The 17528-nt window shown below is 36.4% G+C and overlaps 1 protein-coding gene across 2 annotated transcripts in view; it reads right to left on the bottom strand.

Annotated features, from left to right (window-relative positions):
• Kcnip4 (potassium voltage-gated channel interacting protein 4) overlaps positions 1 to 17528 on the bottom strand; it is a 1063700-nt gene that overhangs the window by 865507 nt on the left and 180665 nt on the right. The window lies entirely within an intron of this gene.

Raw genomic sequence — 17528 nt, 5'->3', positions numbered from 1 at the left:
TGAAACTTCCCCAAAGCAATGTGCCTTACCTTCTCGGAGGAGTCGATGCAGAGTGGGATACAGGGGGTAGGTGGAAGAAATGGGAGTAGGGAAGGAAGTGGGAACTGAGATTGATATGTAAAATGAAAAAGATAGTTTGTTTTTTATTTTAAAAAATAAGAAAAGAAAATTTTAAAAATGTAAAAGAAAAAATCCTACAGTGGATTGCAAACTTCATGATGGAAAGCAAAAAAATAAATAAAAGTATTGTCATAAGCCCATGGTCAAAGAACCTATAAGAATCACAATTTTGTTCAGATATCTGCTCAACTAAAATTGTATGTGATTTTCTACTCTAAAATGGACACTTGGTAAGACTCATATACTTGGTCATATATATCCACACACACTCACATACATATGCACCGCTTGACAATTCACAAGATGATAGACGTTTTAGTATTGAATACTCAAAATGGCTGTCCCATTGCTAAATGATATTTTTCATCTTTATATTATATTTAGCCTTTTCAGACACATAGAGAATGTGAAGAGATTTGGAAAGAAAGAGAAGAGATACCCATGCAAAACACCCAGCAGATTTGTCATAAGGTTTATATAAATTGAAAGGTTATTTCTTTACTAATGATGGAAGAAGTGGTAAGAGAGGGCATGTTGAAAGAAGTAACAGTAAAATGTATATATGAAAGGCATCGGGATGAATATGGGATCAGGGAAGAATATATTTCAACTAAGGGAGTCATTTTAGGGTTTACAGGAAACTTGATTATATATGGGATCCCAGGTCCAAGGAGAGACCCCCAGATTGTTCTCTGGACAGAGGAGAGGGTGCCTGAACCGACCTTGGCCCATAACCATACTGATGAATATTTTGCTTATCACCATAGATCCTTCATCTGGCGTTGGATGGAGATACAGACGGAGACCCACATTGGAGCACCGGACTGAGCCCCCCAAGATCCAAATGAGGAGCAGAAGGACGAAGAAAATGACGAAGGACTGCGAGGGATGCTATCACCCACTGATACAAGGGGTCGGATCTAATGAGAGTTTACCAAGGCCAGTTGGACTGCGAATGAACGAGCACGTGATCCAAACAGATTCTCTGAATGTGGCCGGATTCTCTGAATGTGGCTGGCCTGGAGTCTTTCTGAGAAGCCATTGACAATGACACTGGGACTAGTTTCCTCTGCATATACTGGATTTTTGGGATCCAGTCTGTTTGGATACTCACCTTCCTGGACCTGGAGGGAGGGGGGAGGTACTTGAACTTCCCACAAGGCAGGAAACCCTGACTGCCCTTAGGGACAAAGAGGGAGGAGGAGAGGGAGGGGGGGAGTGGGAGGGTGTTGGGAAGAGGGGCGTAAATGGAAACTTTTATAATTTAATAAAATTACAAAAGGAAAAAAAAAGAAAGGCATCTTACTGCTACCTCTACTGCATTTTACATGGACTGAGAAGTTATAATAATATATGAAAAAGTGCTACATACAATTGCCACATTCATTCTCCTCGCTTCAACACTGTAAAATCAAGACTCTTGGGCGATAAAGTCAGTAAGTACATACCCTGGTACCCTGAAGTCTTAAAAGCTTAAAATGCACTGGTTTTTGTTTTGTTTTAAGAATCCAAGCAAGGATCACATTAGTAGCCTTTATGGAACAAGTCATCTAATTGGCAATATTTCACACAACCATCTCATGGCAAGAATAAATCTCATCATTGTGTCATGTGGTCCAATACAAGGTGATCACTGTCTTATACCACAAGAAAGTTTTCTGTTTGCCTTACACCAAAAATGACTTGACAATCACACAATTTAACTGGATGGATACGGATGTCTGTGGGCAATATCATGAGATAGCTTAGAGGCAGGACAGAGATAAAAGCCCAACAAGAGACTGCATGATTAAGATTTTATTCTTACATGCATTTTAGTTATATTAAATACAGTATGAAATAATATATTATCCTTTCTCCTCTCCTTAATTAATGTGTTCAAATAAAAGAAACCAAAAAGAAATCAGCATTATCCATCACTTGCTGTGTCATTCTGGATATTCTAATACTCTACATTTTTATTTTAACCCAACCATACTCTTGAAATAGATAACCTGCTCACACTTAGGGCAGGAGACATTTTAACCCAGAGCTTCATCTAGTCCCAGAGGTCAGAGAAATCCTACAACTGAGTATTACTTCTCTGAGCTATCCCTAAGGAGGCTTGACTCCTCACTGCTGATTCTTCCAGCACTGGCTTCAGGTCCTGACTTGGGAATTATTGCCATGGTTTGTTGACCTCTCAAGAGCAAGGAGAATGGAATTAAGATACCATTGTTGAGAAGAAGCATCCCTCCTGCTCAGAGTCAAGTATGATTGTGTTCAAATAAGTGAAAACAATAAAACTGTAAAAGAATTATGTCCACTTCTACCACAGACTGCTGGTTACCTGTTCATGCTCTGATATATTGTCTTGAAGTAATAAAAACTCCCTCAAGAGTAAAAGGAGATATAAAACAACATTTTAAGAGATAATGGCCAAATTTGAGCAACTGTAGCCACTGGATGGGGAGGAGTATGTATCTCAGCTATGAGAAGATGAGGAAGAAATTCCTTGAGAATGTCTGAGGGCAATGGCTTTTCCTATTCAGTATGACTTATATTTTATAACTTCAATATTTTTATAAACAAATCCCAGTTTTTCACTTCATTCTCCTCTTATAGTTAATCATTTTTACCCCAAATTTCTCTTAAGTAAGTATGTGGCTTCTGACTCCTAGTAGGATCTTGATTTTTATAAATACTGGACTGATTTGATAGCTGGTTGAATGAAAATATAATATAAATCCACACATACTACTAGAGTAGAGAATTTTCAAGAGACTTAAAAGCATATTAACATGTGCCAGAATTACAAAAAAAGTGTGTATTTTATTCAGAGAGTCATAAACTTGTATGGATATGTAAGCTTTGTGCGCATGCGCGCGCGCGCACACACACACACACACATACTCATCATTTCACAAGATTAATATTCTGTACCCATCCCTGTGTTTACAGTTATGTTTTAACATCAACTGTACCATTGTAACAATTCTATCTGGTGGATTCAGAAACAAGGCATGCTGCTGGGGAAAAAGTAAATATAATCATTGTAAATCAGTATGTCCCTTTCTTTTTTTTTTCTTTTGTCCTTTTTCAATTATTTAGATAAAAGGAACTATGGAACCATGATTTCAAAAATGTTCCTGTGCTTTAACCCCAGGGCTTTATAGTACACAGCTGTTGTGGACATAGTGGTTCAGAGGTAGTGGGGTCACAGGAAAGTCCTGCAAGAGTACAACAGTATTGTGGAGATAAAAGAGAAAGACCGTATATCACATTTCTCATTTGATAATTCCTGATCCATCAAATTTGGAGTTTCCTGTAGCTGTGAAAGGCACCCATAGAAAATGGCGGATATAATACAATCTTTGATTCTCTCCAGCTTAAGATGGTAGCATTTTGGAAGAGACCTAAGCAGAGGCCTCTGCTTTTAGTAATATATGACTTAAGTAATAAGTGTCAGACTTTATCAGAATCTGGCACCATGACATACTGCAGGACAGGGTGCTGGTTGAAGCTATTATTACCTTTTATGTACATTCTCCAAAATGTTGTTAAGGAAATGCAATTGTCAATGAGGAGTCTCATTTGTCAGTTTACATTGGGTTGTCAAATGAAGCTGGCATGTACACAATTTAGATAGCTATCCTAATCATCCAGTTCCGCAAAGGATTTGCAATGCATTACACAGTATGAGCTTACTCTTGTGTAGACTATACCACTGTCCCCCAAATGGTCTGGCAGCTGAGTGCACTTTGCAAAACAATTGTATGTCAGTGTCAGGATCTTGAGTTTTAATAAAGCTAAAAATATCCCACAGGACAATGAATTTTGCATATGCTGATTTCAAAGCAGGATGCAAAGGATTGCTACCATACACACCCAGCTTTCTCACTAAAATAGAAACAGAGAACATCCACAGGAAGCTTCAAAAACTGACTTAAGATACTTTATAGTGGTACTGTGTTAGAAGCAAACGAGTCAACTTTTGAACATCTTGGGTGGCTATGATATACCCAATATTGCACTATCTGAATGGACACACACACACACACACACACACACACACACACACACAAAGGGCACAACGTACAATGGCTGCCCAGAGAAGTTTACCTCAATTGTCAGACTTAAAAAATAATAATTTAAGTGGTTGTATTTTTTTATTCACACAGTAACATTTTTTCAAAATAACACAGCAAAAGGGCAAGAGAATTTTCAAAAGCTACACTCGTACACTCCATGTCTTCAATGCATATTGAACCTGAGATGCTTTCCACTAAAACTGGCATTCATCCAAAGGCACAAAGTCAGCCTCAAAGACATTCTTTTTTAGCAGCTGAGTATATGAGTGCAAGGTGAGATTCCCAGAGGCAGAATTGTCATGAGTAGCTCTTTCTTTATGAAATAGAATGATTTGAACCCTAGAAATAAACATAAGTAGATAAAGAAACCACAAATGTGCTTGTGTTATAAAAACTATCCGCTTTTTCTACCTCAGATGATACCTTCTGGATTTCTTCTAGCCTGAAAACACCATGCTAAGCAGACCCTGGAAAATCCATCCATGAAACAGCGCCCTTTTCTTTGGTGATCTTATACTCTAACAGAAAAGAAAGGGGAGTAAATGAGTAACTACAGTAAAGTTTGGTAGCATCATGACACATTAGGGACAAGCAAAAAGACCAATGAAGATACAGTGACAATCAAAGCACCAGGAGTCTGGAGTTAGATCCTAACTGGTGAATTGTCCAGGACTGTATAAGCCAGTAACTGAAAATAGCCTTTATTAAAAATAAAGCGAGATGAAGTTATACCTATATACACAAGATTTTAAACAAACTTCACAGTATGTTAAATCATCCCATACTAATTATTTTACTGTGTTACACTGTTATTGTACCCTTGACATTGTTTAGTTTTGCTTGATCTATGTGGTGGTGATGCCATACTCTGTTGTTATGGGTGAAGTCAATCATCAGCTACCTTGGTGTTTGCCTTAGTGAGATTATTTATTATGCCAAAGAATACCAGCAGAGGTTGGGGTCAGGAGGAGGGGTGTTCTACAGAGAACCTGTACCTAAAGATATACTGCTTTATCACTAAGGACACCTAATGTAAGCCCCTTCCAACTAAAGTCAGGGAAAACTGATGGGAAGAGGAAAAGGTATAAAGTTGGATAATAGAGGTCAAAGATTGAGGATTAGCCTCCATAATCTGAACATAGTTCTATGAACTAGAAACATTTTTGCAGTTGGTCTGGATCCCCTCATCCTATTTCACCCAAATCTGTTGTCATGGTCCTGCAATCTGCTCGCCTACCTTTCACTTTGAGATGCTATAGGGCTGTAGTGTTCAGCTCCAGTTGAGTACACTCACTAGATTTTGTCAACCCAGGGTGAAGCAAGATGAAATAGCTCCTTTCAGATTAAAGCTCGTAGAGACTTACAGCCATTTTCTATGTTCAATGAACCCTTTTATGGAGACTGGCTGCAGCAGACTAAGCTCAGAGAAAAGGGACGCAGAGTTATCTCTTAAGTCTCCACTCGGATCTATTATATAACTGAGGAAAGGATAAATCTGCTGTAAGTCAATGATTGTTGGGAGCCCTTCAACACCACGGTATGACCCAATTCAGTTTAAATCACATCCCAAGTAATATCTCTTATAGGTCCCTCAAATACTCTTCTTCCAAAAATATCTTTTTTTTTTAAATGAATAAAAACTAGAGTTTATTCAAAGAAAGAGTCATTTATGATAGATACATTTTCAACTCCAGGTATACATTGAACTTAACCCAGTAACAATCATATATTGTGGGGTCATGTCCAAACATGGTGGGGGCCAAAAATATCTTTATATCTCACTATACACATCACATACAGTACAAATCTAAGCAACAAGGAATACATATTTCTAATGCCTGTTCTTGTTTGATTGTTTCTTTTTTTCTAAGAAAAGCTCCCATGTTACATCACCTTAAGATTGCCTCAAACTTGGTGTGTAGCAGAAGCTGGCCTTGAACTCCTGACCCTCCTGCTATATATGTTTTCAAAGTACTTGGGATATAGGCATAAACAACCATGCCTGTCTTACTAAATCTGTTTGTAAATATTTTTAGTTATGTGTATATGTGCAGAAGAGTACAAGTGCTCAGAGATGCTAGAAGAGAATTTGGGATCTTTGCAGTTGAAGTTACTGGTTGCCCTAAGCTGTTTTATGTAGGTGTTAGGAACTGATCTTGGGTCCTTTGCAACAGTAAAAGTGTTCTTAACTATTGAGACATCTCTTCAGTTCTACAAAGCCATTCTTGATTTGGTCCTAATATTTGTTATAGACATAATTTCTTACTGAGTTTCCTAATTTAGTTCCTTAGAACTCTTAAGTCTTAGGCCTTATCTTATCATACCATTCAGTCCACTTAATTTTTTCCTCTTGCATTGTTGAGGAATAAACCATGGGCTCCTTATGTGCTAGGCATTTGTTTTAACATTGATTGAGCCACACCAACCCCCAGTTCCTTTTTCTGACAGACGTAAACTCATATATCAGGTTCCAATTACTATGTCACTTTCTAATGAACCCTCAAGCAAAACTCCACTATTTCTCCACTTCTCAATATATTCGATGGCATTTTGCTCACATTTCAAGGATAACAATAATCCCATGACACCATAACCACACTGAAGATTTGTCTGTGGAACCTGAGTTTCCTGGAATCCATGTTGCATCCCCAGAGCTTAGCATACCGTGCTGATTAAAGCTCACACTCTACATGTGTAACTAATCTTTGATTTGCTAAACACTTTGAATCAGAGCAGAATTTCTCCTTTGGTGTTCTTGATTCAAACTTTAATTAAGATTATATCTTAGCCTCTAGTCAGGGCTGTAAAAGCACATTCTGATCATTTGCTCCAGTCTTCTCACTTGATTGATAGAAAGCAGGCCTAAAGTTGTTGGGTGATCCACGGTGACTCGAAAATAAAACCTAAAGTCTTCTTACCCCCAGGCATTGCCATTTATCAATCTTGAGTGACATATTCTATTAGCAACATTGTCCTAATATGCAAAAAATCCAGAGTTCCCACTCCTGTCATACCAGACCTGAAAGACACAGTCAAGGGATCACAGTGTTTTTGCAGTTTAGTTCCAGAGCCTTGTGGACACAGAGTCCTCTTTCCTCTTTTTTCTATTTCTTTCACATTCACCAAAATAGTTTTGAAGTCATCATCTAATAAAAAGCATAATAGAAAAGGAAGTTCAAAACTTTTATAAATTAATAAACTTTTATTTAAAAAATTAAAAAGAAAGAAAGAAAAGGAAGCTCACACCAAAATTGCTAATGCCAACTATTTCATTTTCCTCCTGTTTCCTTTCCCTGACAGACGACAGTGAGAGAGACCGTAATGATGGAAACAAGTACCTGAGTGAGTACAGATGTTTGGGAAGGGCCAAAGGACTGTGAGTGTACAGGTGTGACATCAGAGGCTATTCTCATAAGCAGAGACAGACTGAGGCTGGGTTGGTTATCTGGGAATCAACCAGGCTGCTTAGCACTGGTCTCAGAAAACACCTTTGCCTTTATAACCCAACACTTAAAAGAGGTGCTATGACAAAGGTCTTCTGGTTCCTAACTTAGAGATTTTTTTCACATATTACTATGATTATTATGTATTATGATTATTATTATGTATTATTACTATTATTATTATGTATTATGACATTCTGCAATGTGGATGAGCTCTTACACACACCACTTCAAGTTTCTTTTAGTTTTCTTTTAATTGTTTTTAGTAGTTGTTATTTCTCTGATTGACTCGTTTAAGACAAGTTCTCATGTAACCCAGGTGGTCTACTAACCCTCTAAGTAGTCAAAGATGGCCTTGAACTTTTCATTAGCCATGAAGCTTTACATAAGGTCATGGTTATGCAAGAATAAAATATATATTGAGCATAATTCCACTATTCCCCGCTATTCTCCCTCTTCTCCTCATCGTGGCCTCCTGTTAGTATGTTGTTTTCCAGTTTCACGTGTCCATTCACACTCTAAGTACATACATAACCCTGTATATCTGCAAGGCATGGCATGTACAGGTAAGTAGGAAGATGGAGTATTGCTCCTTCTGACACTGATCATCATGCATATCCATTCTCCTGAAGTGACTTAAGTTCATCCTTTGCTCTGGCTGAAAATATATAAATATCTTTCTTTACCCATTTTTTGTTGCTAGGCGTCTGCATTGGTTCTGTAACTCAGCAATTATAGGTAGTTCTGCAATAGACATTGATGTACAAGTGTCTCTGTGATATGCTGACTTGAAATCTTCTAGATAAATACTGGGAAGTGGTATAGATCTGTCATACGGTAGATTTATTTTCTTTTCAAGGCATCTCCATACTGTTTTTCTTAGAAGCTTGACTAGGTCACCCTGCTATCCACACCATACTGACATTCCCTTTGGTTTGCATCCTTAACAGCTTTTATTTTCTACCTGACTTCCATCCTTACTGAGGTGACACAGACATCCAGATCAATGCACCAGAATAGAAGTCACAGAAATAAACCTACACAGTTATTCCCACCTGAATTTTAGAGAGATGTCAAAAATATACATTGGGGGAAAGAGTGCCTTTTCAACAAATGGTGCTGGTAAAACTCAGTATCCACAAGCAGAAGAAGGAAACTAGAGCTCTGTTCTTCGCTCTATGTTAAAGTTGACTCCAGATGGATCAAAGACTTTAATGTGAGTCCTGGAACTCTAAAACTGAAGGAGGGCAAAGAAGGAAAAGCACATGAAAATGGTGGCATAGTCAAGTACTTTCTGAATTAGGACGTCAGTGTCTCAGAAAACTATGTCAAGAATTGACAGTATGACCCTCATGAAACTAAAAGGCTTATGGACAACTCACAAATATTCGCAGACTGAAGAGACAGCCTGTAGAGCAGGAGAAATTCTATGTTAGGTGTACAACTGACAGGAGATTAATATCTAGGACATACAACGAACTAAAAATAAAAAAGTTAAGATATTGAACAAACAAATTGTCCAATGCGCTAATGAAATGAGCAGATAGATCTCAAATGATGAAGTACAAGCGGCTGGAAAACAAAAACAATTGTTCAAACTCACTAACCATCAGCGAAATGCAAACAAAAATTGCACTGGGATTCAATTAGACTGATCTTGTTTGAACAATAAGATCCAAAAATATAACATGATTTAATAAAGGTCTCACAGCTACAGAGAAGCAGAGCAAATAAGACACTCATATTTCTCAGTTTCTGGACCAGGATTCTTCTTGATGAGGAATACAGGGCTTTATTTTGCTTTTAGACTTTGTCACAGTTGACTGACAGCTTAAAGTTCCCAATCTGTAGCTGAAATTAAGTAGTACTGATCAGTTTCCTTGTATACCTTTATTAAATACAAATTATAGGGAAATAAATGAAGTAAAGAACTCTACTAAACTGAGTTAATAACATGTTTCAATTCTTAAATAAAATATTAAACATTTTCAAAGCCATAATAAAAAATATTACTGAGAAGCAACAGACGATATGTGAAAATCAAGGAAATGAAATCAAATCACCTGCTTGTTCACTAAAGGCAACTGGAGGAAAATCTTGAGTAAGATTCTGCATTTAGCTATATGTTAAAAATAGATGAAAAATAGATGACTATATTTAATGATATAGTCAAAACAAAATTAATTTCTGCCTTCTCAAAAGATATGTAATCATTGCTGCATGAATTTAGGTACCTTGCACTGCATTTGTAAGTTAACCCATCAGAAAGATTAGAATATGTTTTATTTTTACATATGTCCTGTTTTTTGCATTATCTCTACTCAAATTAAGTTAAATTTTTATGAAAGTGCTCAGTTTTTATTTCTCTACCTCTACCAAATCCTTCCTGCCAATTAAATCTGACATGACTTCATGATTGTTTTTCCAATATCAAAATCAACCTTTCAGTCTGAACCCTTCCTTGTCCGACCCTACTTCTCTCTGTTCAATACCCAGTTGTATGTATCACCTATGTTGTACACTGATGATAACCTACAACTTAAGAGGAAAGGAGAAGTATTAGAATTAAAAAAAATGAAAGTGATGTCATCTTGTGAGTACTGAGTAAGATTATTAAAAGTTAAAAACACTTTGGTGCAGTTTTTGGTGCAGTTGTAGTAAAAGCAGATGCCACACATCTCAGTGAGAAAGAAAAAGTAATCCTGACAGATTATGCATTACCACGAGGTGGTAAGAAAAGGTAAAACTATATAAACAGTATTTGCACAAAGTTCCGGTCAAATTTGTTCATCATTAGAAGTTAAGTAACTAGATAGGTTTTCTATGTAACATCTGAATGTTTATTTCAATCATTATCTTCCTAGATCTGCATCAGCAGATCATAAAACCTTTATCTTTGTTATAGAAAGGTGCGCTGCAACCAATGCTTGCCAAAAATAAATGTGTCATTTTACCTTATGTATACATTGTGTTCTTCATAAGAAGATTTGTTTTCTCACCAACTTGCATTTTACATTTCCATTAAGAGCCTACTCAAGACAGTCAGATGAGTGTCTGGACAGGTCAATGTCTGGGTGTCTTAACTCATAAACCAAAGAGGCAGAGAAACATGGCCAAAATAAACAGATAAATAAAATAACAAGTGATGGTAGCAGAACACATTATTCAGGTCAGGATGGGCAGGTTCTTCTATCGGCAATTTTTCTCTTGGCTTTGGAGGACAATTTCATTTATTCTTCAAAATTTAATTTCCTTTAAAATGTGTTTTAAGTACTTATGCTTTATAGCAAACTATTATCTAAAAAGCAATGTTCAGTACTTAACTTGAATCACCATCTTTAAATGACTCTTGAGTTCATATGCTGCTTTGCCTTTTTTCCTCAAAACAATTTAAGCAGTTATTTAAGTGCTATTCAAAAAGTATTTATAATATGTATGTGAGATTCTTGCTTAGCAAAGGTAAAAGGTATCTCAGAACTATTCAAAATATATTTCAATGTCCTAAATGTTATCTTCATGAAGTTAATAAACTACCTGTGCAGAGAAAATACCCTAATCATCTCATATCATTGTAATGTGGAGAGAAAATTATCATTGCTAAAAGCTATGATTCTAGCCAAAATTTTTTCCTGGTTGTTTCCAATAACTCTTTTGAAGTAAATCCTTTATGTCACAGCCAATTTTCTGCTTCTCTCATTAAAATCTAACTATCATTATGCAAAAGGAGGAAGAATTGAATAAACAATAATGTTCAAACAAAAGCATCCACTGGCTGATTCATAGCAAGACCAAAATCCTATCTACAAAGAAGTAGAATTTTCTGATTTAATTTGCTTTTATAGTCAGTCATTAGAGTAATTGGTTTTAATCCCTGCATATGTACTTAGCTCAGAGATGATTCAAATACATAAATGACATCCCAAGAAGATGATGAACTCCAGGCAGCATTTATGTATTCACATACACATAATCATATGTGTATACTTTCAAACCTATATTTCCAGACCTCTGTGGAGTCTGCCTTATTTGATTCAATCAACTTTAGATATAAAAACTTTGGAAGAAAACTCTGTGTACTACACATGTATGGATTTTTTTCCACACCATTATTCTGTGTGCATAGAATGCCGTAACTATTCACACAATATTTGCAATGTAAGGATTATAAGTAATCTGCATTTAAGGGGGAAGCATAATGGGTATACGCAAATGTTATATCTCATATAAGGAGCTTAGCATTCACAAATCTGTTATCTACAAGGATCTGAAAACAATTTCCTATGGATTCTGAAGAATGGCTCTAGACACAATATATAAATATATACCTTGAAGAAATAAACATGCAAATATGCACATTTACTGATACCTTCAGTAATAAACTACCTATGTATAAGTTTAGTATAAATACATAAGTACATATACTAATTGCCGATTTACTGCAGATGACTTTTTAAAGAACCAAGAATGAAGTAGTATTTCCATGAGCTTTCTGTCCTTCTCTCTCTCATATCTGACTTCCACCTACCTCTCTGCCTCCAGCTATCTTATACTTCTTCTCTCATTCCATCCTGTCCAATTTCTCTACTCACTCTATTCTTCTATTATGCCCTTCTCTAATTATCATATGACCTATGTTGGAAACTAGTATATCTAGACCATTTAGTAGTAAGTCATTAGAGAAAATCCCCACATCCAAGAGGCTCATTTATACTGAATGTATCCATGTTGAATGATGAAAACATTACATTTGTGAAGCAGCTAGATCAAAATTGAATAATGTTTGAGTAACATTATCACTTGAGTGCCATTGGGAAATTATTTAATCTCACTAAGTTTTTGCTTTTCTCACACAGAAAATGGTAACAATTTAAATTTCATTGAATATCTTGAAATTCAAATAAAATAAAATAATGAATGAAGAGATCCTACTGGGGAAAGCCCCCTATATAAGCATTGCATATCCACTGTCTTCTCATAGAAACATCCAAAAGGAGATTAACTTGAGATTCGGTCTTACAGTCACATAGTCAACAAATGTCTTGTGTTTTGCCTTTCTCTTAAACTAAAACATTTTCCAGAATAAAAAGTGCTTAATAAATACTTGTTGAAAAGTAGTTTCGCTGATGCCAAAATTAAAGAGAAAGGTTGAGAAATGACATCCTGTATTACTCCATGATGCTCTAAAGTAAGTTGCTGCATAGGAAAACAGTTGATCTTGAGAGGAAATTAAGTGTGGAGACACTCAACAGAGTAGTAGGAACAAGAGTCACAGTACAAGTTTATACCAAGAAGGTTCCTGGTCCCCATAAAGCTGATGAGCTCTAAAGGTTTAGAGATCCCTCTACAGAAAGAGTGGGGAATGTTTAGGACCAGATGACTCCATTTTTTTCCCCTTAGTTTAACATAATTTTAGTCTCTGATCATGTCCAAAGCTAAAGATCAACTTATTTTTTGTTTTCTTGGGAGGGTTTTGGTGTTTTGTTTTGGATTTTTTTGGACAAGTTCTTCCTCTATAACATTGTGATTTACACATCTTAAATTGTTTCCATTGTTTCACGATATGTTTCGATAACTGACTGATATCTTCCAATAACTATCTGACCATAAGTCAACCCATAATATGTATCTTTCCTATGATTATAAAAATAACAGCAAATTCCATTTTGTAATCTCCTGCTTGCCTGTTACTCTGTCTTTAGTCTTCCCCATATCACCACATCATTCTCGTACTGCGGGAGACTGAAAGTTTGGCTGGACCTTAAATAAACTTTTACCTTGAAGAAAAAAGAAGATAAATGTGAAAAGTTAAAAAACATAATATACCAGATCCAGAGAAATTCCGTACTATATGGACACTAAGCCTCAGACTTTGAATGATCCCAGATTGTTCTCAAATGTCTTAATTTTAAACAGATGATTGTATGGTTATATCAAGATGACAATATATGAGATTGAAGAGTCAAGGAAAAAACAGTGATATCAAAATATGAATGTTGATATCAGTTTAACTAGAAGGCATCTTAAAAATTGTTTCTTCTCCAGAATAACTTTGCATCACAGCAAGCTGATATTATTTACCTAAAAATAGTAGTATTTAATAACTGCAAAGTTTTCTTTACAGAAATGCATGTAATATCAGTTTCAATGTGGTTTTGGTAGTCAACCAAGCATTGGGCAGAGAATATCCCAGAACAGACATTATTGAGGATCCCAGGGTTGCAGACTGGCGTTGCTATGACAAAGCCTCCTGACTTCTGAACACTGACAAAGGCAATTAATTTCTTTCAGACTGATTCTATAGTTCCCAACTGACATTCTGGATGGTCACTTTATCCCCTATATGGATTTTCACCGTTGATTAAAGGCAACAAGCAGAGTAGAGCTACAATATACCTGACAATTATGCTCCTCATTTTACTCTAGGAAGTTGGTGTTCTACTATATCTTCCTCAGTCTCCTTTGAGTTTTCTAAATATGAATCTGTATCTCAAGTTCCAATTATTTGTAACACTGATAGGATACAGTTACTAAGATAAATGTGCAATAGGACCAGCCAGACATACAATTTGCCAAAACAACCATGTACATCTGCCAATCAGTCTTTAACGCTTTGAAATAAATGAAAATGTCCACAGAATTCTTATCTCTTGAGTAGTTTTCAAACCAGAATGGCTAAACTATATACATATGGGGAAATAAAAAAAACTTAAGATACTTCCATATTCAGTGCAATAGATTTATAAATAATATAAACACATTTGTAATCATAAAGAAATATACACATAGAGCTTGGATTTTAATGTTTCCCAAAGGAAACATTAAGACTTTTATTGCCCTAGTATTGGGATTAGGATGCATCATGGGATATTCTTTAGGTGGAGTCCTTCATATCTACAGTCATTAGGGGCTTGTGCTTGAACTGTACTGTGGGACCCCTGCCCATTCTGTGTCTCAACTTCCTGGCTGGAGATGTGAGCGAGCTACCTTTCCAAAAGTTCCCATTTGATGTGCCACCTTCACAACAGTCTAAAGTAATTGAAACTCAAAGACTTTGGGCTGAAAACTCCAGAACCATGAACCAAACAAAAGAATGATCTACATCATGATTTGCTTCCAGAAATATACTCATAGGTAGAAACTACTATTCAAATGCCTTGTTAGTTCTCCGTCACTAAGATCACAAATCAGTGCAAATCTTGAAGCATAGAACATATCACCTTTACTTGCTCTTCATTCAGGAAGCCACACTCCTACAGGGGCCTCACAAGAACAAAACAGAGCTTTGGAGGCTTGCATTCTGTAGATTCCACTGAGAGCTTAGCTTTTCAGATTCCTCAGGACTGCAGGGTTCCTTAGATAAAGGTCATTTGTCATTCAAAACAAATCTGGATTGATGGAGTTGTTCCCAGACTTCTTGCTGATAGTGAGATTTCTGGCACCTTCTTCACTTCACAGAGTCTTGTGATTACAGAGGCACTTTCAGGTAAACCAATATCACATTTCCTTTGAGATCTCTTGACTTAATTGCATCTTCTAAGTCTCTTTTTTTCAGGTACACTGAAGTACTGAGGACTACCTTATTGGGGATGAGTGACTTTATCCACCATATTATGAATGTATAGCACCATATCTGGGTACAACTACTTCAGGGGAGGATGCACATTGGTTTTGTTTTCTGCCTTTGAAAGAAATTCTATAAGCCACTCAATGAAATGCATCCATGTTAGATTTGTGCTTCACTGTCATAATGACAGGAGAGAAGATACAAAGATTATTCTGTACAAAAACAGACTCTTCTTCTTTTTCTTCTTCCTCTTCCTCTTCTTTTTCTTCTTCTGTTTTTGCTTTTCGAGAATGGGTTTCTCTGTGTAACAGTTTTGACAATCAAACCCTTGCCAAACTAGCAAAAAGGTAGGGAGGGAATATACAATTTAATGAAATCAGAAGTGAAAAGAGGGACAGACACAGAGGAAATCCTGAGAATCATCAGGCCATACATCAAAAACCTGTACTTGACAAAATTAGAAAAATTTAAAGGAAATTGACAATTTTCTGTATAGGTATCACATACCAAAATTAAATCAAGAATAGACAAACAATTTAAATAGATCTATAACCTGTAAAGAAACAGAAGTAGTAATCAAGTGTCTCTAAACAAAAAAAAAAAAGAAAAAGAAAATCCAGATGGCTTCATCACAGAATTCTTCCAGAATATCAAAGAAGAGCTAATGCCAATACTTTTCAAATTATTCCACACAATGGAAACAGAAGGGACATTCCCAAACTTTTTTTATGAGGTGACAGTTACCCTAGTACACAAAACACACAAAGATTCAACTAAGACAGAGAATTGCAGACCAATTTCCCTCATGAATATTGATGCAAAAATACTTAACATAATACTGGCAAACCTGGAACTTTCTTTGTAGACCAGTCTGGCCTTGAACTCACAGCGATTCACCTGCCTCTGCCTCACAAGTGCTGGGATTAAAGATGTGTACCACCACACCTAACTGGTCTTTTCTTCTTAGCTGTAGCAGTATTGCAAAAGTGAGATTATATTCTTCTCCTACAGTCCTACAGCTAATGAAATTCTAGAAAAGTGATGGAAGAAGCCCAGCCACGGCAATGGAAGCTAGGAAGCCGAGCTTTGCCTGATTAAACTGTGGGTCAAACTCACCACAGCTCTACTGCAAATAAATTAAAGGTAGATAAAACCTAGAAGACATCTTTCTTGACAACCAAATGGTGGGGAAGTCTATTATTCAATTATCAATCTCAGCTGAGACAAAAAAACATATGCCACTTCAAACAATATGAAATTAATGCTTTACTCTGGCCACACTGCACAGACCTGATCAAACTGAATTTGTTGATGCCCCCCTTTAAATCTAATAGCAACTGTAATTTCCAGTGTTTTCAGCAAGCCTTTCTTCATTGTTCCTCAACCAACAATTACGTGATAAACATTTCCTTAGTTTTTTAAGACTTATAATTTTACTCTTCTATGGATCCTCACTGTGGTCCTCATACTGATTTCTGAAAGCTCTGTCCTTTACAGACTGCAGGGTTCAGCTAGACACACTTCCATCTTAGTGTCTGTGGTCTCCACCTTTGTATATCTGCTTTGCTATGTTCACCAAGAGGCAATGTTTGGTGCATTTTTATTATCTTAAATATAACCAAAAGACTAGGTAGACCTTTCTAGCTCAATATGATACCTGGTAAAAGACTGAAACCCTTAAATAACTGCTTTCCTGAGCCACACCATAGGAACTAAGAGGAGACTGGGCTATCTAGAAACCACAAGGCTCTACACTAGAAAAACCACAGAGTGCATATTGAATGCTTAGTGTTCAAACTTTAAAAACTAGAACTACATTCTAAAACTTCAGGGCAGAGACTGACTTATAACAGATGTCAATAAAGATGTGTTAAATGAATCCAAACGTACCCTAAGTTGATAAATTTTGTTAACAAAAAATTAAAAAGAAAAAAATACATTCTCCAGTACTTTAGAGAAGGCCACTCTAACATGGCACCTCTAAAGATTACTAGTCTTCCAAATTATGTGATTTATTAATTCATAATGATCTGAGGTATTTTAATTCGGGAATGCATTCACAGTGACCAGAAAATTTTGTCACAAGTAAAGAAACGAGTTTTTTGATTGTTTAATTTTTAAGAAAACTATCTTTTCTCATTTTACATACCAATCCTAGTTCCCACTCCCTGCCCTTCTCCCATTTCCTCCTCCTTCTCCCTACCTCACCACCCCATCCACTCCTGAGAGAGGAAAAGACTTCCAATGGGGAGTCAACAAAGTCTAGCACATTGCACTGAGGCAGGACCAAGGCCCTCCCCACTATATCTAGGCTGAACAAGGTATCCCTCC

This window comes from Myodes glareolus, chromosome 8 (assembly GCF_982192425.1).
Source record: "Myodes glareolus chromosome 8, mMyoGla1.1, whole genome shotgun sequence".
NCBI classification, from domain to species: Eukaryota; Metazoa; Chordata; class Mammalia; order Rodentia; family Cricetidae; genus Myodes; species Myodes glareolus.
This window is presented reverse-complemented; position numbering and strand designations above follow the sequence as displayed.